We start from the raw sequence: 25007 nt of genomic DNA on the forward strand, positions 1-25007 counted from the left end.
CGTGGCTGAGTAGGCTCGCTCATCTCTAGTAGGGAGTCAAATTGATATTTTACTTGTCCCGGATCAGAAGAACAGAGCATAATAGTAGTAATCATCATCGCCATGAGGTAAAAAACCATCATGAGATAATAATCATCATCATCGAGGGGTAAAAATCATCACTGTGGTAAAAAATAATCATTGCGAGGTAAAAAAAATCATCATCATGAGATAAAAATCATCATTGTGATGTGATAATCATCAGCGCAAGGGAAAAATCATCATCAAGATGTAAAAGTCATTACGGAGAGGTAAAAAAAATCATCATCGTTAGGTAAAAATCATCATCATGAGGTAAAAAATCATCATCGTGAGGTAAAAATCATCATCGTGAGGTAAAAATCATCATCGTGAGGTAAAAATCATCATCGTGACGGTAAAAATCATCATCGTTAGGTAAAAATCATCATCATGAGGTAAAAAATCATCATCATGAGGTAAAAAATCATCATCGTGAGGTAAAAATCATCATCGTGAGGTAAAAATAATCATCGTGAGGTTAAAAAATCATCATCGTGAGGTTAAAAAATCATCATCGTGGGGTAAAAATCATCATCGTGAGGTAAAATATCATCATCGAGAGGTAAAAAAATCGTCATCGTGGGGTAAAAATCATCATTGTGAGGTAAAAATCATCATTGTGAGGTAAAAAATCATCATCGTGAGGTAAAAAATCATCATTGTGAGGTAAAAAATCATCATCGTGAGGTAAAAAATCATCATCGTGAGGTAAAAATCATCATCGTGAGGTAAAAAAATCATCATTGTGAGGTAAAAATCATCATCGTGAGGTAAAATCATTACCGGTATGTAATAATCATCATCGCGAGGTAAAATCATTATCGGTATGTAATAATAATCATCGCGAGGTAAAAATCTCGTAGCGATTGATCGTTTCCACGCGGGTATGATGACGGGTTTCGCTCGTGCAGCGGTTCTTACAGCCAGAAGGATCTGTTCTGGGGTCTGTGACTGTGACTAACGGTCAGAGGGTCGCACGCAACCGCGCTACGTTATTTTTGCGGCTGCACAAAACGAACGAGAATCTAACGAATCCTCGCCGCCGCCCGCGTTTACACTGAACAATGTCGCACCAGACAACCATTTTTATTGGGCGATCGTCGTTCTGCGTGAAAGTGTCCGAATATCATCATGGTGAGGTACATATTATCACCCTGAGGTAAATCTCATCCTACTCTGCAGAGGGGACCCTCCATCACCCACCCCTCCTCTATACAGCCTAGGACAGTGGAGGGGCATGCTGGCACTTGTTGTCCCCCCTGCTGGGGTGAGCCAGCAGCAGCAGGGCACTAGTTGTGAGTGGCTGGCACGGGGCGGTGTGCCAGGCTGTCGCCACTAGAGGTCACAGGAAGCCGCTCCGGGTTTTGCGGCCATTCCCCGTCCCCGTCTGGCGGCTCCACTCCGGGTTTCCGCTCCGCCCCGGCCGCCTGCTTAGAAATAGGAAAATTCAATAATAAAACCCCAGGATCAGGCAAGTTAGATGGCGCATGCGCGGAGCCGACGTCCGAAACGCACATTTTCCTTTACTTGGAAAGTCACCCAAAGCCGCACAAGTGCAGGTAAGAGACTTCCCGGCGCTCCGGGGTGCCAGCCTGCTGCCAGCTGCCGTGCCCGGAGAGGAGGTGCGCTGCCGCCGAGGGGGGAGTGCTCACAGAAGTTGACCCTTAGGGGACATTGGTCGTGGAGGGGTTCATTCAGCTGGGGTGGCACTACTGACTTGGTGCTCTGCCTGGCACGGAATGACAGCTGCTGGCAGACTTCTTGCCCAGCCAGGTGCCATGTCTATCCGGGCTGCGGGGGCGCTCACTGCACTGGGGGGCACTTTAGAAAGTGTGTAAAGTTGCCCGGCGAGGGAGCTGCCAGCCGGCTGTCACTCATCCGGGAGGCGCAGCTGTCAGTCACCCCCGAGAAGTGCTCTACAGCTGCTCCTCTCAAGCGGTTCTGCGGCGGCTGCGACCTGGGATGCACTGGGAAGCCTTGCCGGCGGCCGGGGCTGCAGAGAGCAAAGTGCCACCCGCAGAGGGGATGCGCCGGGCGCAGCTCTGGTGCTAGCGGAGGTGGAGGAGGGCGCTCGCCCAGGGGGTGTGTAGAGGAGGAGGGGGGGATTGTAACCGTGCATTTTTGGTCAATGTCACACTCCTATTTTTGAGCCCGGGACAGGGAACAGGTGCCCGATCTGTCACTCACTCCCCGCATGGACAGAAAAGACTCTTTGGGGCGTTGACTTTGTTATAAAAAAAATTTGGAAGCAGGTGGATTCCTCTTTTTTATTATTTTTTTTTCTTTTTTTCTGTTTCTGGAAAAAAAAAGGCTGGAAGTTGTGTGACATCTGATGACAGGAGGAAAGTTTCCCCGGCTGCCTGGGGGCCCCTGAGCACAGAAGAGCCCAGCCCCTGTAAGTACAAGTCATCTACCCCAATATCTGCCGCACAGGAGGTTTGACTAATTGTTTAGCAGTTTTTTTATACTTTTTTTGGTCACCTGCATAGGGGGGTATGACCTGACGTGGGATAGACTGTGACCCCATAGAGGTTCCCATATAGTCTGTGTAGGTGACTGGGAGAAGGTGTAACCCCTTAGATGTTCCTTCATGGGGGTATGACCTGACGGGGACAGGCTGTGACCCCTTAGATGTTCTTTAATGGGGGGGTATGACCTGACGGGGACAGGCTGTGACCCCTTAGATGTTCCTTCATGGGGGTATGACCTGACGGGGACAGGCTGTGACCCCTTAGATGTTCTTTAATGGGGGGGTATGACCTGACGGGGGCAGGCTGTGACCCCTTAGATGTTCCTACATGGTGTGTATGACCTGGCTGGGTGAAGCTGTGACCCCATAGATGTTCCCACATAGGGTGTATGACCTGACTGGAACAAGCTGTGACTGCCTTGAAGTTCCTACTTATGGTGTATAGGTGACTTGAATCAGCTGTGACCCCATAGATGTTCCTACATAGGGTGTATGACTTCACTGGGACAAGCTGTGACCCCATAGAGGAGCCTACATAGAGTGTATGACCTGACTGGGGCAAACTGAGACCTCATAGAGGTTCCTACTTAAGATGTCTGACCTGACTGGGGCAAGCTGTGACCCCCATAGAGGTTCTTACACGGTGTTCATGACCTGGCTGAGTGAAGCTGTGACCCCGTAGAGGTTCCTGCATGGGATGTCTGACCTGACGTGGGCAAGTTGTGACCTCATGGAGGTTCCTACACAGGGTGTATGACCTGACATTGGCAATCTGTGACCTCGTAGAGGTTTCTACATGGGGTATCTGACCTGACGTGGACAAGCTGTGACCTCATAGAGGTTCCTACATAGGGTGTAGGACCTGACATTGGCAATCTGTGACCTCGTAGAGGTTTCTACATGGGGTATCTGACCTGACGTGGACAAGCTGTGACCTCATAGAGGTTCCTACATAGGGTGTATGACCTGACTAGGGCAAGTTGTGACCCCATAGAAATTCCTACATAGGATGTCTGACCTGACTGGGACAATCTGAGACCCCATAAGAGGTTCCTACATAGGGTGTATGCGTGACTGGGACAAGCGGTGACCCCATTGAGGATTTTACATAGGATGTATGACCTGACTGGGATAAGATGTGACCCCATTGAAGTTCCTACAAAGAGTGCCTAAGAGCAAATGCAATTCAAGAAGGGTCAGTTCTTGCTGCAGGTTTATAATGTACTGTTTGAAAAGTTAGCCAAGTCTTTCCTGTTACTTTTTAGCAATGTTTAGTTTGCTACAATGTATCCACTTGCTGCAGTATCTGTCAGCTGGAGGACTTGCTCTCTGCCCCTCTGCCTGCCTTACATTCCCTGTTCTTATTTGATCCTAATATTTAGTGCAGCTCTTACGGGAGCGCTGCCTCGGCTCTTGTCGCCTTCCTACTGTCAGCCGAAGAAGCCCCCTTTTTATGGGGAATATTGTTGCACCTCGAAGTAATCAAGTTTCTGCGATCTTGTGCCTTCTCTTGTTTAATTTATTAGACTACTTATTTATTCTGTTGATGATAATCTGTTGCTGGTTTCCATAGAGATGTCAACGGATCTCTTTCAGAAATCACACTCCGTATAACACCAGGGCATTTTTTTTTTAAAGGGACAGCTTGATGTCTGCAGACGGTAGCTGCAAAGTTTTTTTTTTTCCCCCCAGAGGTTGTTTAAAGTCTACAATATATTTTGTTTTATGGAAGGGAGGTTGCACTTACAGTTTCTGTGCCAAGCCGAGCTTATTATGGCTAACACAAAGTCAGAGCTTTGATCCTCAAGTTGCATCATTATTTAAAATAGATCATTTTTCTCTCTCACCCCCGCCCCCCCCCCCCCTTTTCCAAGCTGAAAAAAAACTCAAAAACCTTTCAAGATCAAAGACTTTGGTCAAGAACGATTGTTTTAAAAGAGGTGAACTCCACAATAATACGTTTTCTCTTTCTTATAAATGAAATTTCCATGTTCGTTTTGACCTAAATGAGGAATTTTTAGCAATAAAAACAAAGCGACTCGACTATAATGTTGTTTTTATACTTAATCCTTGTGATGTATAAACAACTTCAAAGCTGCCCCCATCCCCAGCCCCCCCCGGTCCGGGCTGCCAGCGCTCAGATCTGGTTATTTTACTTTGCTATAATCCAAGTTTATAGTGAGTCAACAAACACAATTGTGAACTTGATCAGGACCTTGTAAACAGAAGCTGAATGGGTGTCGTGTGTTCTGTGAGTGCTTGTTGGATGTCTTTGGAGTGTTTGAGTGTCTGCCTGTGTGGCGGGTTTCAGTTGGGCTATATTTTGGGTCTGCATGGCTTCTACATGGTGTGTTTCAGTTTACTTCTATGTTGTCTATATGATGTGTGAGTCTATATTCTCTCTATATGGTGGGTACGAGTTTACTTCTATGTTGTTTATATGTTGTGTGTTAGTTTTGTATCTGTATGGTTTGTTTCAGTTTACTTCTGTGTTGTCTATATGATGTGTGAGCCTGCATTGTCTCTATATGGTGTGTATGAGTTTTCTTCTATGTTGTTTATATGGTGTGTGAGTCTATATTCTCTCTATATGGTGTGTATGAGTTTGCTTCTATGTTGTCCATATGGTGTGTGAGTCTATATTCTCTCTATATAGTGTATGAGTTTGCTTCTATGTTGTTTATATGGTGTGTGAGTCTATATTCTCTCTATATAGTGTATGAGTTTGCTTCTATGTTGTCTATATGGTGTGAGTCTATATTATCTCTATATGGTGTATGAGTTTGCTTCTATGTTGTCTATATGGTGTGAGTCTATATTCTCTCTATATAGTGTATGAGTTTGCTTCTATGTTGTCTATATGGTGTGTGTGTCTGTTTTGTATCTGTATGGTTTGTTTCAGTTTACCTGTATGTTGTCTATTCGTTTTGTGTATCTATATTCTTTCTATATGGTTTGTATGAGTTTACTTGTGTGTTGTCTATATGTTGTGGGTGTCTTTATCGTTTCTATATGGTGCATGCGTTTTCTTCTATGTTGTCTATATATATCTATATTTTGTATCTATACGGTCTGTTTCAGTTTACTTGTGTGTTGTCATTATACTATTATATTGTCTATATGTTGTGTGTGTCTATATTGTCTTTATATGGTGTGCTTTAGCTTACTTGTGTGTTGTCTATATGTTGTGTGTACGTGTATTGTTTCTATATGGTGTGTTTTAGCTTACTTGTATATCGTTTTGTGTCTATGTATCTATGTTGCCTGCCTCAATGTGTTGTGTAGGTGTGTGTATCCTCTATGTTGCGGAGTGCGTCATCCTTCATTTCCCATAGACGTCCCTTTTAAAATGACCGAAAACCTAAAGTTTAGTACAATCAAGGGGTCTGTGCATTGTTGTAAACTTCATTAGCAAACGCCGCTGTAACTCTGGGCTGCCGCGGATCATATTATTATTTTTTTCCCTCCAATAAAACATAAATCACAGTCGATCTGTAACTGTGTAATTAGATGTGGCCTTAACCATAACCAGGAACAAAACCATATTTACTACCAGCCCTGATCCCCCCCGGAAAAAAAAGAAGTCTATTGCTTTTCTTGTTGTTTTTTTCCATTGCTTTACGAGGACTTTGTTACCATGTAGATGTCGCCGTGTGTGTTATTTGTGTGTCTTTTTTTTTTTTCTTTAATGATGTATCTTGTTTGTGTTTGTTTGCGTAATTTGGTTCCGATGCAGAAATGACTGTGACAAGTTAGAGGGAAAAAAAACAAAAAAGGGCTGTACAGCTTTAAACTCAGGAGTTTGCATATTCTCCTCGGATCTCTCCCCTTTGCTAATTATTGTGTTGTTTTCAGAGCAAATATGTCATATCCATGGCGACCAGGCAGGTTTATTGTCTTTGTGAAGGAATAGCTCACATAAGTAATTAATGACTTCTTTTTTTTTTCCTCTCTGGCTTAGGTTAAACAGATCATTCAGGGAAAGTCATATCTCCCCCTCTTCGGGTTTTTTTTTTGCATAACACGGTGACACAAGAAAATTAGTTAGAACAAGACAATACTTTAGTGGCAAAGTCGACGGCTTATTTTATTTTATTTTTTTTTAGTCTTTTAGAAGCTGTCGTGTCAGCTTTCAGACAGATGAGGTTGTCATCCTTACACTGTTGGCAATTTGGTTTGTGGTGCAGGAAATCCCTGTAAGCAGAAGTGTTCAGTTGTAGAACAGAATGGAGGCGGCAGCATCCTGAAGGAATTTACAGCGAAATCCTCCCCATGGAACTTAGAACATCGAGGCTTCTTCTTCGGCTTCTTTTCCGCAGCTTTTAATTGAAATGTTTACAAGACAGGGGGGACGAGAATACAGTCAGCCGTAGGTGTAAATCGTCCAACGTAACCTTACAGCAGCACTCCTATATAAATCCGGGGTTATTTCCAGAAGAGGGATCACCAAAAGTTTTTTGAAAGGTTTGTCCCAGTGACTTCCAGTGGCCCTCGTGTGAAATGACTGTGCTAGCAGCCGCTTTCTTATTAAAACCCTTAATCTTTTATCTAGCTAACCCAGCTATCCATATGGACGGTTTAGTGGGATTAGCAATATGTGTTTTGTATTCCTTTCCATTTAGAAGTCTAGCTCTTCTTGACGAGAGATCTGCCATCGGTTCCCCTCCTCATGTGTGGTCAATGGATGAAACCTAGAAACGATGGGTTGGGTTGCTTGGAAAGAATGCACTTGTTCCTTGCTGTCCCATCTGTCACTCATATCTACACCCCCACCACCCCCCCCTCCTTCAATATAATGATGTGTTCGCTGTTTACAACGCCCATCTATAATTTATTGAAGACCACAGTTGTAGCAGCAATTAAAAAAAAAAGTGGTGGAGTTGCAATCGTCTGGTCGGAACGGTCAAGTGCGGAATATACAGTGTTGCTCGTGATTGAGCTTTTACTGTTTGATGTCTTTTCTAGAAGAGCTTATTGCGGGGCCGTACTAAATAGCTCGGCGCTAGTCAACAGTCCGGCGATGTGAGCAGCATTGGCGTCTTATTAATATCTGTGTCGACAGACCCTGGGCAGTTTACATTGACACTTGTCCATCCCGTTCGATAGCGGCAGTCAGTGAACACGCACGTTAATATCCATGGAGTAAAACTTGCTTGTGTTTGAAAAATGTGTAAGCTGCGTCTCGGGATTATCTGCTGCGGTTTTATTTTACCGGGTTTTCATTTTTTTTTATATTTATGCCATTTATTGGCCGACTAGTTCAGGCCTTTATTGTTCTTTTTTATCTGAATTTCAAATTTTTGCATTTTATGCATCCGGGTGTTTTATGTTTAAGACAAAGTTTACTTGCATAGAATGACTTTTCTTCACCCCCCCCCCCCAATATTTCACATATGCATTTCCCCTTCCTTAGAGGTGCGCTATGCTAGGTAAGACATCCTAGCAGCCAGGTTAACCCTCTTTGATAGAATACTGCAGCTTAAATGAAAGCAAGAATAAGAGAGAGAGAGAACATCGTAAATTTTGCTAAAATTAATCAGCCGTTTAAGGGCTTCCCATTAACGAGGTTTTCTAGGCAGGCTGCCTCCTCGCGTCCCCGGTCAAAGTCCGGGAGGGGGATGAGAAATTTGAAGAGGAATAATAAAAACAAAAGAAAGGGTGGAATTATAGAATATAAATCCTCAAGTGTCCTTGATCCATATTGTCAGATTTTTTTTTTTTTTTTGGTCTGATTTGTCCTGTGTGCCTTTGACAGAATAGGCACGTAGAGAAGAGAGCGACAGAGAGAGAGGGAAGGAGCGCGACGTGACGGTCCTTTGGAGCTCATTATCATTCTTAATAAGTCTTAAGGAATAAAGAGGAGCATTGAGTATAAATGCCGGGTAATCCTAACACTCCTCAAGGTGAGAGGAGTCTTAAGGACAAATAGGAAAAAGAAGGCAGAGGAGAGGAAATAACAGTGGCCCTAAAAAAGAGAAAAAACTGTCTTGGTGAACAAGAAGGACCACGAAAGAGGCTCGAGCGAAAGTTGCTTGTATTTTCCCTAGGAATATGTGAATGTCGATCAAAGGGGTTGGAAGATTTTCTTTGAGGAAGGAGAAAGCACTTAACAGTTTCATTAGAAAAATGAGATGGTTACGCTAGTCTCTTGTCGAAAGCCTTTATCCTCTCTGGTCACGGGAAGGAGACTGTAGACCTGAGTGATGCTCGGCTGTACTTGGCTGGTGCAGGGAGGGGGGTCCTTCTTTTCTTCTAGATTTTTGTGTTAAAGCTTGTTATTTTGTATATCGCCGGGCCCCCGTATCTTCTGTCAGTAATTCCTGGTTCAAGTTCTGGTCCCCAAACAGATTCCTGCCGAGTGTAATTCCTGCTCACGTCTCTGTTCTCTCACTCGTACGCTGGCTCTTCTTGCAGCTCAGTTCCAAATCCTGGTTCCCCCAAATGTCCTTTAATATCAGATCCCTTCAAGGAGTTTCCCTTTCAACTAATAATCTTCATTTTCTTTAAACCTGCTTTTGCTTTCTGCTTCCATTTCTTTCATAAAATAAAAGCGGGCCCCGTGCGCCGGTACTTAACGTGTCTATAAACTGTTTGTCTGTGCCAAGTTTGTCTTTTCTTTTGCATTGGCTTTTAGTCTCCTCAGAGTTGTCTCGGCCATCTGCAGGTAAATGACATTGGTGGTGGACTGGTTGGAATTCTGCTATGGATTCCGAATAGTAGAAGTCTTCAAAAGACTGTAGAGATGCCAAAAAGTCAAGGAAGGGGGCCTATGGATGTGCCCAATGGGACGAAGTTCTAAAAAAGTGCATATAGGCTACTGTATTGGTTGATGATAAGATATGGCCTAGTATAGTTGTTTTTTTTTCATAATCCTGTATAAGCCCTTTAACATGACCTCTTTCTTTTAGAAATAGCACCACACTTGTTTGTGGGTTGTGCCTGGTATTGCAGCTTGGCTCCAGTGAAGTGAATGGGGATACACTGCAATACCTCAAACAACCTGTAGAATAGTGTTTCTGAAAGAAGGCAGACATGTTTATTAAATCCTGTACAACCCCTTTAAGAAAAAAAAACGTAGTTGAACTTGTTAGATTTCACGTTTGTGAATATCTTGAGGAGGAAGAATCCATCCCCATGAGGCACTTGATATTTGACTATATATTAAAGTGATCCTCCGGTTTCAGAACAAAATTCTATCTGAGGACAGGAGGGGGAGAGGGGTATATTTGGAACACTTGTTCTTCGCTAACGCTCCCCCAATCCACCTGTTCTAGTCCTGGTTTTTGGCCGTCTGGTTTCTATGGACTAGTTGCACATTGTTCACTGCTCTCAGATTGGCCAGCACTGATCACATGAGCAGCTCTGGCCAAGCAGAGAGCAGATATAGTGTATCAATAGTCTAACATTACCAATGCAATGTGGGAATTAGGTAGTCTAAAGATTGTACCAGCCCTCTTGGACGGCGGAAAACAGGACCCTGAACTGGCAGATCGGAGGGACAACAGAGAAAAACTGCAGATAATAGACCCCCATTCCCCTCTGGTACTGGGACAGAATTTTGTCCCAAAACCAGAACGTTGCTTTAAGTAGGGACCGCATTTTCAACAAACTTGTGCTTATCTTATAATCAATGTGATAACTAGCAAAAGTGCAAATTACATTATTTACCTAAAAGGAAGTTTTTGTCCTGAGAAATATGCTGACTAGTAGGGGTCTCGCTTCTTTCTAACTTGCTGTCTAGAAAAAATATGATTGCAGCTTCTAGTAAGTGTTTTATCTCATCCCAGTGTTGGATTCACAACTACACTGCTCAGTTCTGCTGTATAACGTCCTGCATGCTGCTGTTATCTTTGAGGGTGGGCTGCAGAGAGATAGGGGCGCAGGATCTGTGTTCAGTGTATGGGAGACACCATAGCAGCTAGTGTCCAGCCAACAGCATAGGAAGCAGTAAGAATTAGGGATACAGTTTGCAGAAGGCCAAACTGGTGAAAAATGCAGAATACAAGTCAGATAATGGCCAGAAATAAGGTTATTCCTCTTCTACACACAACAACTTGTTCTGAAGAGTCATCTGAAAGTGCAAGAACACATTAAAGGGGAAAAAACTTTCTCCAACTATACAGCAAAAAATCCTTTGATCAATGCTAATCTCCAGGAATCTACCACCGATATCAATCTACTACAAACCAAAACCTTTTATAGCGGCCTTCCAGTCGGGACGTCAGAATTGGTTTTGTGAGAACCTTAAGGCACCTTGACACGGGCTGATTATCGCCCAAATTATCGCTGCTAACAGGAATGTCAATGGCTGCCAGTGAATGGAGGCAGGCCGGAACTATCTCTGGTCACTCCGCCTCCGATCACAGAGGACTAGCGCTCCTGTGAAAGCTTAGGAGCGATCCTCCGGCCATAGTCTATGGGAGGCTATCGGGCGTTATTGCACTCGCCAGTCATTCCACGTTTAGGTAACTTTAGCTGCTCCTCGGCTGCTTTTTGGTTCATCCGTACATGCCGATGTTCCCAAATCATTACTTTTCAATTTTTTTTAATTGGGCGTAAATTTTACCACTTTTGTTAAAAAAAAAATTTAGCCACTTTTTGTAAGACAGGGCTGTGATATGTGATTATAGTTCAGCTTCCCCGGAGGATGCATGGAACTTGGCTGAAGTCAAAGCAAAATGAAGAGAGAAGAAAAATCCAGCATCCATTAAAAATCGGCTTGATTGAAGACAAGTTAAAATCATATCAGGAAAAAAGACAAGGAAAAAAACATGTTTTTTCCTTTTCCTGATGGAATTTTACTAGTCTTCAATAAAGCTGATTTTTAATGGCTGCTGGATTTTTCTTCTTTCATAGTTTAGTTATACTGCCTAATGCCAAGCAGTCTGGGACTCGCCCCCTATTCTAATCATTGTTTCCAATGCGCCCTGAATTAATGATTAGACGGGGGCATGTCCCAGACTACCTCCGATTAGGCACTGGAGCTTCTCACAGATCACAGCTTTGTCCTTATAAAGCTGAGCTAAAAAGTCGCCATGTTGCAAATACAGCGGACAAATAAATAGCAGGTAATCGTCTCCCCGAGGCGCTGACTTACATATCAGTTTTGAGCTCCTCACTGGACGGGCACTTTTAGTATATTCAGGTTACTTTGGGCAGCTTTTTGTTATTAGCCTTAATAAAGCCTGGGTGGCGTGTTCTTGGGACAGCGAGGAGGAGAAGGAACTTGTACTGAAGACCACAGTGGCGGCTAGTTATACATAGGTAGCAAAGTTTAACTTAACTTGTCATTGAGTTATCACAGTCATCTTATTTTCAGCCTTTGAAAAGCTATTGTTATCTTCTGTTAACACAACCAAAGTCCTTGAAATCAATTGAAAGGACAAATAAACTGTAGTACAGAAAGTTATTAAGGCCCAATGTCCACGGGCGGATTTGATTTGCGGAATCCGCACGGGTCACCCGCGTGGAAGAACCGCAGTTCAAAGTGCCCATAGGGAAGCATTGGCATCCACAACTGAATTCAAGCATGCGGATTTGGTTTGCGAACCGTTGGCTCCATTTCAGTGCGGATTCTGTGCAGACAGGCTCAATAGAAGCCAATGGGTGCGGACGATCCGCAGTGCATCCGCAAATACAATTGTGGATGCACTGTGGATTTGAAGGCTAGAATCAGTTAGGGAGGTGGGGAAAAGGCTGGGAGGTGGGGTTGCAGATTTTTTTTACCACATGGATGATCCACAGTGCATCTGCGTATATTCGCGCAGAAAAACCATAACATTCGCGATCTCTCGCAAATGGTTTCCGCAGAATCTGTACCGCCCGTGGACATGAGGCCTGTTAAGAATCAAGTTAAACTTTGCTGCATCCGTATCAGCACAAGGTTCCTGTAAACGGATGCAACAAAACTATGAGATCACATACTGTAATTGCTACTTTTCTATTTCTTGTAATAGAAGTACATTTTAGGTTGCTTTCACATTTGCGTTGGGGATTCCGTTTTCCTGCCCCATACAGGGAAGGGGAATCCCCATGGCTGAAGGGCTCGAGATGAACCCCATTGACTATAATGGGGGTCTACCCATTTTCCGCCCGGCTGGCTTTTGGGCAGAAGAAAAAGCACTGCATGTATCACTTTTTCTTCCAGTATTTTCAGCCGCATCTGTAACGAAACTTCTTACCAGAGGCTCTGACACAGATGTGAAACCGGCTCCATTATAGAACAGAAGAATGAAAATTCCTTGGTAGTGCATCGGTAGTCTAAGACACTCCTGCCTGCTCTGATTGGCCAGTGCTGCTCATGTGAGCTCAGTGCATTGTGCATCCGGTAGTCCAGGAAGCAGTGTGGCCATCTTCAGGACCATAGGGTCAATTTTTAATACATTTTCCCCTTTTCCCTATTGGCTTTTTGCTAGACTAGGATTGACGTGAAGCTTTGAGGACTCGTTCATATTGGATAGATTGTTTCCTGTTCTCCATTCTCAATGACTCGTCTGCTTGTACCGTTGGGCATCGGAATAGCGATACCATAACATCGCTCTGCCTCCATGCTACCACTTGACCCCTGTACTGATGATACATGGCACACTCATTTGGGGTAATTTCAGGAAGCAGAGCTGTCATCTAGAAATTTGCATTGTGCATTTAATGTAGCCGCTAGTTTTCCTAATGAAATTATGACAAGTGGATGGGAATCGTGTAGGCCTCTCTTCGGGGAAGCGCGTCACACGGCACTAATTTCACAGCAATATTCATGAGAGAGTCATTTCATAGATTGGCCGAGCAGATGCTTTTACTCAAAAAAAATATTCCCCGTTCCCTGATCCTCTTCAGCAGCTGGTTCAAAAGTGGATGATAGCGTCCTCTGCCCTTCAGAGTTGGGGGCTCCCGTCAACCGCGTTGCGTTGGGGAGTCTCAGAAGGGACGTTGCGTTGAGGGTTTCAGAAAGATGAAATGTGGTAAGTTTATGAAAGTGTGTATTAAACGCCGTCCCGGGTCTCTGATTTCACTGCAGTACGCCAAAACACTGAGTTTCTTATTTCAGTTAGTGTGATCTTCAGGGAGGTTAATTTCCATGACGAACTGCAGGCCATGCGCTTAAAGGATTTATCTAATTAGAATGACACTTTTTTCCCTCCTCCTTCCCTTTTTGGAGAAATCTAAAGGACTAGAAGGGATATTTAAACAGTGGCGGGAGCGGCGTCTGCTCACATCTGGCTCCAGCGTGCCTCTGTCATGTAATACTTGCTCGATTCTCTTTAATAGACTTTTTATAAAGAACTCCCTAAGTACTCGGCGAGATCATCTCGCTGGGTGAAGCATTTATTACTTTTCCAGTCGGTGCATTAGTGGATTTATTGGAGTTCGCACCAGCGTTTTTCCTGTTTTGCAAAAAAATGGAACTGTATGAAATCGAAGTGAAACGGAAACGAAGAATAAGAAGCGTTCTTTCCTTTAGCAAGCGGATAATTCAAGAAAACTGTAAAGTATGCTTTCCGTTCATTTCCATTTCACTTCCGTTTTTCGGCATTTTAAATTATTTTCCCCTCCCACTCATTATCTTTGCATGTCTCCTCACTCACCTTCTAGGTGCTCTCCTTACGGAGTAATGATATTCCTCGCGTCCCACATCACAGGCCTCTTACTAGCCAAGCCAAAAACCTACTGCACACTGATGAGGGGCGAAAAACCCGAAACAGCTGTCTGTGTATGCATTCTGGTTTTCAATTCCCAATTCTTGTTCTAAACACCTGTATAAGGCTCCTGTCCACGGGCGATTGCTCATTGTGTTACTCGTGACGATAATCAGGCCACAGGTAACGCAGTGAGCGCCTTTCATAGCGTTGCTATGGGAAGCGCAGCCGCAGAATCCACGAGCGGAGAATCATAGCGATGCTCTGCTCGTGGGGTCTAAATCGCAGTATGCTGCAATTTGCCGCGATTCTCCGTGGTGAGCCTATCTGTCAGATAGGCTCACCGTTGAGACCTGTCAGCGCTCCCCCCTGCTCTTCGCGGCGGAATATCGCTGGCAATATTCCACTACGGCCGTGGACAGAGGGCCTTCAGGGTTGGACATTGATTTGCAGGAATGCCGCTATCCAATAGGTGGCGCTGCGGAGGTATTATTCCATCTTCCTTATTTGCATATATTTCCCAGAGGAGCATGAATGGCCTTATAAGTCTTCTTACTCACCTTCTAGGTGCTCTCCTTAGGGCCAGTGTCCACAGGCGGGTTTGTTATGTGGATTTTAAGCCGCCCATAGGGAAGCATGGGCGTCCGCACCTGAATTAAAACATGCAGATTTGATTTGCGAATCTTTTGGTCCAGAAAAACTAATCACAGCATGCACCATTTCAGTGCGGTTCCTGCACGGATGGACTCCATTGAAGTCAATGAAAGCCGTCCACTCTGCGGCCCATCTGCAATCCAATTGTGGACGGGCCGTGGATGCCGTGGGAAAGCAGGAGTTTCAAAAAAAAATAAAAACGCACCAGCCGGCAGAGAAAAGAAGATCGGGACAGGTATGTGTAGACGCTGGACACGGGTAGGGCCAGTTTCCGCTTTGGGCCCCCGCATGCGGAATCTGATCCGCCCATGGACATAAGGCCTTAAGGAGAGATGATGCCCTTCCCGACTCCTGCCCTCGGCACATGCTCAGAATTAACCCTTGATACAGAAATGGAAAGGAATGTAAAAAAAAACTAAATCCCATTTTTGTTAATGTTTCTTTTAATGCGGCAGTTTGCGTTTCTGTTCCAGTGTAAAAACCGGAATGGAGAGGGAAAACTGAGTAACTGAGATTGAAGCCGCAGGTCTATGAGCAGGACAATGGGAAGGTGTGCCTTCTGTTCTGCTCCTCCCATGTTCGAACAGCCAGACAGGAAGCAAAAACACTGAAGCGGCCCTCAAATTGTAGATGTTACAATGTATCTGTTGTGTAATGGAGACCTTGTAGTTTACTGTCTAAGATCCCTGGAAAATGTTTCTCTACGAGGAAGAATAGAAGTTGCTTTCCACATTTTAGCTTTGTCACATTTAGTCTCGGATACCTACAATTCTCTTATTCAGGCATATTTGACTATTCCAGACTTTTCAGTGTGAGTCACCTGATATCTTTTTCTCACTGTTGGTTTAGTTGCTTGTAGTTTATGATCATTCTGTACTTGCTGTCATGATAATTGGCTCTCATGCACCGGCTTCCTACAGAGGCTATGGTGGTGTTGGAGGGGTTGTCCACGTGTGGACGATTAAAAAAAATAAAAAATAAAGTGGCCCTCCGGTTTTGGGACAATATTCCCTCCCAGGATCGGAGAGGAAGTAGGTAGAGCTCCTTTTGCCCCTCTGATTCACCAGCTTTGGATTCTGTTTTTGGATGTCCAAGAGGGCCAACACAATCTTCAAACTACCATGCTCACATGGTCAGGTAGTTAGAAAATTGTTGCGGCCATGTTGGATGCTCTGTGGGACAGGTCAAAGACGGATGAGATAGGAGGTTGATTTCAGCTTAAATGAGTTTTCCAGAGCAAAGTATTAATGATCTATCCTCAGGTCAGGTCCTCAATAGTTGAACGGCGGGAATCCATCACCTGGGATCCCCACCAATCAACTGATTGAAGTGACAAATAGAACTTAGGTGAGTACTGCTATCACTTCAGTCCATACCAGGCATAGTGCCGTACATTGTACAGTGGCTGTGCCTGGTATTTCAGCTCAGTCCTATATCTTGAATGGGAATGAATTGCTCTCAGGCCATGCGACCGATGAACCTGATAGAAGGGGCCTTCTTCTCAGATCTCTGCCATCAACTCATCGGCAGGGATCCCAAGCAGCCAGCTCCAACCAATCAATGATTGATATATCCTGAGAATAGGTCATCGATAGTAAAAGTCCCGGAGAACCCCTTTAAGGTTGTCTGGATGTGTAGGCAAATCTAATGTGTGCACTGAACCATTGTTTTAGGAATTGTCATCTCTTTACCCATTAATATCACTCTTGGCTGAGAATTGGCACACAAAGGGCCCCACAATCTCTAGGTGTCATAGAATCGGTCTATAGATGAGATGTTCACCAACATCCAACCTCCCGTCCGCCTATCGGAGGCTATGGAGGATAGGTATTTAATGGAGCAGGACCGAGGTGGACGGGCGTGATGCAGATTCTTCCATGTTTCAGCTTATCTGCAGGTATTTTCCGAAACGAGGGAGCGAATGAAAATAATTGCAGATTTACTGGGAACAACACACGGACATACACAAACATCAGAAAATCTTTGCCTTTTACTAAGAGTAAGCTGGATAAATATTGATTTCACATAATTCTCTTCATAAACACTCATCAAAGGGTTTTATTCTCCTTCCACAAAAGCAAAACACGCACCAAGTGGTATCTTTATTACGGGCGATAATTTGTATATCGCCATTACGGACTGCGGCGCTCTTCCATATCATGCAAAACAGGATTAAACAGCAAAAAAGAAAGCAAGAACAGAGAATAGACCCGGCAAGATACAATAGAAGAGGCAAGATACAATAGAAGAGGCAAGATACAATAGACCCGGCAAGATACAATAGAAGAGGCAAGATACAATAGAAGAGAGAAACCCGGGGAGTCGTCAAAAACTGTCCAAGTTCAAGTCCCCTTTGAAGTCAATGGGTGCATGGAAAAAACGGAACACATTTGCATGCCATGCAAGCGCCTTCTAGTCTTTAACGCACCCATTGGCTTTAATGGGCGATTGTAGTCCAACAGAACAGGACGTGCCGCGACTTTTCTTTTTACATGGATCATCAATGCGTGAAAAAAAACAATCGCACATGTCAATAGCCCAATAATTTCTTTTGCGCCAGAGTTTTTTAGTGTGAGTGGCACAAAAGAAAACAAATTCTACATATTGACTTTAATGGGTCCAAGTCATATCGGTTTCAGACTTACACCCATTTGAAGAAGCCCTTTAAGATCCCTTTCACACAGCTATATGTGATTGGGCCGCAACACCCGTGGGCGGTGGACATGGGCACAGACCACAATAGGACATGCTGCGATTGGCTATAATAGGTCTCTGTGCTTACCGTTAAAGTCAATGTGTGGATTTTCATGTGCGATTGACTATGCTGCGATTCGTTTCCGACGGGACTCAAAATCGCCCTTGTGTATAAGCCATAAAAATGGTATAAATTGTAAAATGAGGCCCTTTGCGAGTCGGCTTAAAGGGCCGCTACACCCCCAGTGAGCAATATAATATCAGCTGCTGTATAATGCACCAGTCTGAATGTAAGTGTTTTTGGAGATAGAGCAGCGGTTGACGGGACAGCTTTTATGGACTTCCTGTCAGTCAGTCGAACCCCAGCATAAAATGGCTGATAACAGGGAAAACTAGGTTGCACAATAAATGCAGCTATGATATAATTTCACTTTATTGTTCCAATAAAACTTCAACTTCCCAATAAAACTCCAAATTCCAAGTTGCATCAGGATTTTAGTCCTTCTTTTTTTAAACCCAGTTGTGATGATCGCGCTCCGCAGCGGCCCGGTGACTTCTGCTAAGATTAGGTGCTAAGAGACCACGTTTATATAAGATAGGGCTCAGGGTCCGGCTCCTGTTACATTAAAGGGAAGCTAAGATTACATCCGCAGATCAGAGGCTGGGGAAGACGTTATCCTCCGGATCAGCTTGCATGACTTTTAGTAAAATTAGGTGCTAAGAAATGGCATTTATGTAACTTGGGGCTCGGCTCTGGTTTCACCGCTTGGTGGATGTCGGGTCGACTTGAGGAGTAATGTTTAGAAAGGGCTATAAAATAAAGAGGAAGCGGTAGCAGCCCAAGCACAGATGACACAGAGCATGCAATGCTTATACTTAAAGATTATTTGCCATCAAAAAATGACCTATTCTAGAAATCAAATTTTTGTGTTTAAACATATTTTTAAGAATTTTTTGTGATTTTTCTTTTAAATGTTCATTCACAATCTATGTATATTTTTTAAATCCCAAAATCTTGAATTTCTCTCACTGACCGCAGAGGCTCATCATAGTCTGTCACCTGCTAATCTGTAGAGAAAGCTTTGCAACAGCCATCTCAATAACATCGCAAGCAGGTTTACACTGAAAGGTAACACATACGTGTAGATACAGGATTCACCATTCACAATAGGTGTAAGCTGTGACTATCTACTAACCCGCCCTGCAAAATGACCCCTGCACAGGTCACAGAGTTTGTCTAGAGCAGTCTCCCATACAAGTCAATGAGTCCCCTCCGCTCCATTCTGTGAATGGCCCATGAGGCTGCTGTAAAGTATAACTCACCCTCTCCATTGTGTGAATGGCCCATGAGGCTGCTGTAAAGTATAACTCACCCTCTCCATTGTGTGAATGGCCCATGAGGCTGCTGTAAAGTATATCTCTTCCTGTCCATTGTGTGAATGGCCCATGAGGCTGCTACAAAGTATATCAGTTCCGTTTTGAACTGAAATCGTTAAAAAATTGAACCAAATAACGCAATGTGTGGTGCTATATTGTCCTGTAAAATGCCAGCTGGCTAGATGGAAACCCAATGGGCCTCAGTATAGTCAATAGAGCCCTATAACGAAGCAGGAAAACGGAACCAAAAACACTAATGTGAGTGTTGTTTGTTATACTGCTGTATACCCTATGTGTTACACTATTGCAATTAGACTACATTAACTTTTAAGGGGTTGTCTCATCAAGACATCTCCCTCGCTTATGTCCTAGTAGGGAATGTGGATATCATAGGGGGAACCTTGGGATTGACTTTTTTTTTTTCAATCGGATGTCTGTGACAGATGTCATTGGCTACTATGTTAACTAACCCGCCCTGCAAAATAACCCCTGCACAGGTCACAGAGTTTGTCTAGAACAGTCTCCCATACAAGTCAATGAGTCTCCACCAGTCCATATTGTGAATGGCCCATGAGGCTGCTGTTAAAGTATATCTCTTCCTGTTCATTGTGTGAATGGCCCATGAGGCTGCTGTAAAGTATAACTCACCCTCTCCATTGTGTGAATGGCCCATGAGGCTGCTGTAAAGTATATCTCTTCCTATCCATTGTGTGAATGGCCCATGAGGCTGCTGTAAAGTATATCTCTTCCTGTCCATTGTGTGAATGGCCCATGAGGCTGCTACAAAGTATATCAGTTCCGTTTTGAACTGAAATCGTTAAAAAATTGAACCAAATAACGCAATGTGTGGTGCTATATTGTCCTGTAAAATGCCGGCTGGCCAGATGGAAACCCAATGCGCCTCAGTATAGTCAATAGAGCCCTATAACGAAGCAGGAAAACGGAACCAAAAACACTAATGTGAGTGTTTGTTATACTGCTGTATACCCTATGTGTTACACTATTGCAATTAGACTACATTAACTTTTAAGGGGTTGTCTCATCAAGACATCTCCCTCGCTTATGTCCTAGTAGGGAATGTGGATATCATAGGGGGAACCTTGGGATTGACTTTTTTTTTTTCAATCGGATGTCTGTGACAGATGTCATTGGCTACTATGTTAACTAACCCGCCCTGCAAAATGACCCCTGCACAGGTCACAGAGTTTGTCTAGAACAGTCTCCCATACAAGTCAATGAGTCTCCACCAGTCCATATTGTGAATGGCTCATGAGGCTGCTGTTAAAGTATATCTCTTCCTGTTCATTGTGTGAATGGCCCATGAGGCTGCTGTAAAGTATAACTCACCCTCTCCATTGTGTGAATGGCCCATGAGGCTGCTGCAAAGTATATCTCTTCCTATCCATTGTGTGAATGGCCCATGAGGCTGCTGTAAAGTATATCTCTTCCTGACCATTGTGTGAATGGCCCATGAGGCTGCTACAAAGTATATCAGTTCCGTTTTGAACTGAAATCGTTAAAAAATTGAACCAAATAACGCAATGTGTGGTGCTATATTGTCCTGTAAAATGCCGGCTGGCCAGATGGAAACCCAATGCGCCTCAGTATAGTCAATAGAGCCCTATAACGAAGCAGGAAAACGGAACCAAAAACACTAATGTGAGTGTTTGTTATACTGCTGTATACCCTATGTGTTACACTATTGCAATTAGACTACATTAACTTTTAAGGGGTTGTCTCATCAAGACAACTGCCTCGCTTATGTCCTAGTAGGGAATGTGGATATCATAGGGGGAACCTTGGGATTGACTTTTTTTTTCAATCGGATGTCTGTGACAGATGTCATTGGCTACTATGTTAAAGAAGAAAAGTATATATTCAACATTCAGTATTGATACGGGTTTTTTTACTGGATGGTGTAAGATTGTAGAGATTTTGTATCCTGAGAAATTGGAGTCCTTAACGAGTAACTAACATGTCAAAAGTTTTGATTAGTGGGGGTCTGGGTGCTGAGTCCTGAAGGAGCTCTCCGGAGCGCTGTGCCTCTTCCGCTGTCTTCACTGCCTTACAGCGACTCTCGGCAGGTGAAGAGGAACACATAATGTCAATGGAAGTCTATACGGAGAACATATACACCACATATAATATTGCAAAAAATCGAAATTAGATTTCGGTAGCAGAAGACCCGCGATCATTCGTAGAAAGTAATAGCGAATGGTCGCGGAAGATCATGAATGCAAGCGCTTTTTTACACGCGTATGCACAGCGTATCGTCCGCGTGGAAGAAAGATCTCTCCCCTCCAACTTTTTCATCTATTTTCCTATGAGGCTGTGAGCGCTTCTGCCGCTCATACGCACTGCTAACGACAGAACACTCGCATCCATCATCTTCAATGGAGGCCAAATAGAGCTTGCTATGATTTTTTCTTACACTAGCGGAATATGCAATTCGTACTTGCGAGTGTGAATGAAAAATCGGAAATGCATGCCTTTCAATGCCGTCATTTTACCGCGGATCTTCAACGCGGACGGCGATTGCAGAATCCGGAATTCAGATCCGTTGGTGTGAGCCCGGCCTAAGAGGGTGAAGACTCATCAGTGATCACGTTATCCCCCGTCAGTGCAAATACTTTAACGACATCCTAGATTTCACCGCGGCGAGTGAGTTTCCGCGGACGGGGTCCGTGTGACTGCTTATTACATCGCATTTAAGCAATTCGAGTTTCCATAAGGTTTAATCTCGTACAATATGCTCACTTGAATAACTTTCAGCAGCTGTTCTGTCAGTGACAAAGTGGTATCAAATGAAAGCTTCCCTGTGACTGACGGGCTGCGTTGGGTTTTCATTACATTGACGTCTTCATTTTTTTTTACTTTGGAGCATCTGACTTTCTGCAGCAGGGAAATCTCTGGTCCCTGGAAGTTGCTCCTTTCCACCTCTACATAGCTCAGAGCACTTTTTGGGTGCCCTCCGAAGCCACGTTGCTTCTGTACAAGTTGCAGACCCTCCGTTGTCCCAGTCGCTGAACCAGTGACTAGGCCATGGTACTGAAACTGAGAAGGTGAGGCATTAGGAGATCATGCGAGGTCATGTCTGCGCCCGCCGGAGGACGTATGTGTACAAACAGCGAGCATCTGTTCTTGTGTGAAGTTCCTTGGATGTCCTTACAAGCTTCATGTCATCTTCCTCTGTTAAGTGAATTAAAACAATCAAGAAGGTGTCGTCCCCTGATAAACCGCAGTACGAGGCAAGCGGTGCAGAAGAGCGAGGAGTTATAGGTGTGAAGTCATCTAACCATGCCTTTCTTTTGCATATTGCTTATGGGAAAGCGCGTCGCAGTGAGCTGCCATCAGAACCCGGCCGTCTACAGCAGTACTGATACTAGTCGGGGCTTTTCGCCTTTGTATGCATTAATGCTTTAATGGTGTCACTAAATCTTCCTTGACCACCATTCAGTAGTACGCCATTATTATTATATGATATCCCATTAATCAGATGCGATATGTCCTTCACAATAAACGGCATATGGTACGGTATAGCAGAGCCGCGGGGAGCAGTTGAGGCATAGGATAGGTTGTGATCTGGTACAAGCAAGAGTCACGAGGATAACAAGGGAGCAAGTGATGATTTCTCATATTGTAGTCTTGTTTGATGAAGTGCTTGCAAAAATGAGCTTAAAGTGGTTGTCTAATTGGAAACTATTGCTGGTCTATCCTTAGCATAGGTCATTAATAGTACACCAGCAAGCCGAGCCGATCAGCTGTCTGCCAGGTTGTTGTGATCACGCACTGAGCTGATTTCTGCTGCAAGCAGACAGCTCCGTTCCCTCCGCTGTGGCCAGGCTTGGTATTACAGACCATTCACTTCAATTAGAACTTTGTCTGTAGTACCAAACCTGGCCACTGCAGTGAGAACGGAGCTGTCTGCTTCTTACAGAAATCAGTTTAGGGAATGAGTACACTGGTCCTGTGAACAGCTGATCAGTGAATGTCCCGGGCAGCAGACCAACGCTGATCTACTATTGATTACTTATCCTAAGGACAGGCAATCAATACTTTACAACTGGATAACCGCTTTAAAGATCGTCTGTTGAGCTACTTGTACTGCACATGAATTGCATAGCATGCCACTGGCCTAAGAGATCTAATTCTTTCCTATGAAGATGACCCATATTATAAACTGCATGTTTGTTGCGTCCTCTTTGGCCAGAAAGTGGAAGTCCAACCTCTTGGCTACATGGGATTTGGGTAGGTCACACAATCATTTTGTAGGTTTAACTGACTGCGGATGTTCACGTAAACCCATTTATTGTAAAACTAGATCTTGTTAAAGTGGTTGTCCAGTTGTAAACTAATGATGGTCTATCCTCAGTGGAGGTCCATCACCAGTGTCCGCCACAAAGCAGCTGTTTTATTAGCTGGTGAGCTTATTTCTGCAGGAAGTGGACAGCTCCGTCCCCACTGTAGTGGCCAGACTTGGTTTTTCAGGAAAAGCTCCCATTGAAGTGAATGAGAACTTGGCCTGCAATACCAAGCCTGACCACTACAGTGAGAACAGAGTTGTCTTCTTCCTGTAGAAATCAGCGCAGTGTATGATAGCACTGACCTGATGAACAGCTGATCAGCAAGGGGTTCCAGGCGATGGATCCCTGCTAAAGTACTATGACTCATCCTGAAGATATGGCATCATTAGTTTAGAACTGGGGCATCCCTTTAAGATGAAGATGAGACTAAAAGGATGGTTGGCACACAGCATCCTGAGAAAATCTTTTTGCATAAACCATGTTGTCTTCTCTTCTAGTGCAATGCAAGTAATCGTATGATGATACCAAAGGGGCATGCATAACATCAGAAAAAAATCATATTTTCTTTCTTTTTTAGTATTTTTATTTTTCATTTTCTTTTTTGTTTGTGAGATTCTATCTTGGAAGGAATAAAGGGAACATCTTATGTTGTAGATGCAGTCTGATCTGTGGGAGGCATGGTAGCAAGCAGATCAATTAGACTGGTTTTACATCTGCATCGAAACCATCGGCCAGAGGTTCCCTCGCTGATTCGGGTGAAAATACCAGAAGAAAAGTACTGCAATCAGTGCTTCTTCTTCTGTCCAAAAGCCGCACAGCGGGCGGACACCATTATAGTCAATGGGGTCCATCCAGCGCTGTTCGGTTTCATCCAGAGACTGAACCATTTGGCCACGGGGATTCCCCTTTTCTCCCCTGAACAGAGCAGGAAAGCGGAATCCCCAGTGCAGATGGGAAACCACCTTTAAATATTTTTGTAAGAAAAGATTTAGTAGAACTTGTATTTCTTGTGATTCTTGCTCTTTCCTGCATAACTTAGGAGTCCAGTGGGCGGTCCTAATCAGTGATTGATAGACTTCCCTGTATGACTGTGGCTATACTACGTAGGACCACCCACTGGACTCCTAAGCCTAGAAAGAGCAGGGATCACTAAAAATAAAAACCTTACAGGCGCCAGCAAATTGTGGCAACGCGACCGCACTCGCTTACATTGGGGTTCAATGTAGCAGAGCCGCGGCGTAATGCTTCACTGCCGCCAGTCGCTGTGTAGCCTTATATTGAATCTTTTATCACAAGATTATATCTCATCCTTCTCAGCTCCTCCTCTGTAACCCACCGCCTGCGAATCAGACGCCATCTTCAATGTGACGGGTTCCCTTTAAGAGTAATGCAGCGATGCAGATCTGTCTTTTCTGCACACAGTCCAGGGCGGCGCACACAAGATCTCCGCGATGTTATTATATATGATTTAACGCTGCAACTGAAATTACATTTAACCAGTGTAAATTACTTTTTTATTAACTGGAATATTCCCCCTAGTTTCGGCGTGTTTTTCATATCCGCCCACTTCCATCCTCTTGTCTTTATAAAGCTGATTGACTGGAGGGGAAAAAAAAACACTCCCAAATCTTCATTTTCTACAGATTATCCCAGTTTGTAGTAAAAATCATCAGTTTATGGACGCTGTACATATTTTTTGGAATAATGGGCATGCTCTGTGTTTTGATATGGATCCAATTGCATTTACCTCTTAAGATGACTTTATATCCCCTACACGTTGGGGGGGGGGGGGGGCGACCAAAGTGGAGGGTCGTC

At 44.0% G+C, this 25007-nt stretch overlaps 1 protein-coding gene across 1 annotated transcript in view; it reads left to right on the forward strand.

Moving 5' to 3' along the window:
* The first annotated feature begins 1471 nt into the window (after positions 1 to 1471).
* CASZ1 (castor zinc finger 1) overlaps positions 1472 to 25007 on the forward strand; it is a 257347-nt gene continuing 233811 nt past the window's right edge. Inside the window, exons 1-2 of the mRNA XM_066606565.1 lie at positions 1472 to 1619; positions 2371 to 2455. The gene's annotated coding sequence lies outside the window, so the exon portion shown is untranslated. The remainder of the gene's footprint in view (positions 1620 to 2370; positions 2456 to 25007) is intronic.

Source organism: Eleutherodactylus coqui, chromosome 6 (assembly GCF_035609145.1).
Source record: "Eleutherodactylus coqui strain aEleCoq1 chromosome 6, aEleCoq1.hap1, whole genome shotgun sequence".
Lineage (NCBI taxonomy): Eukaryota > Metazoa > Chordata > Amphibia > Anura > Eleutherodactylidae > Eleutherodactylus > Eleutherodactylus coqui.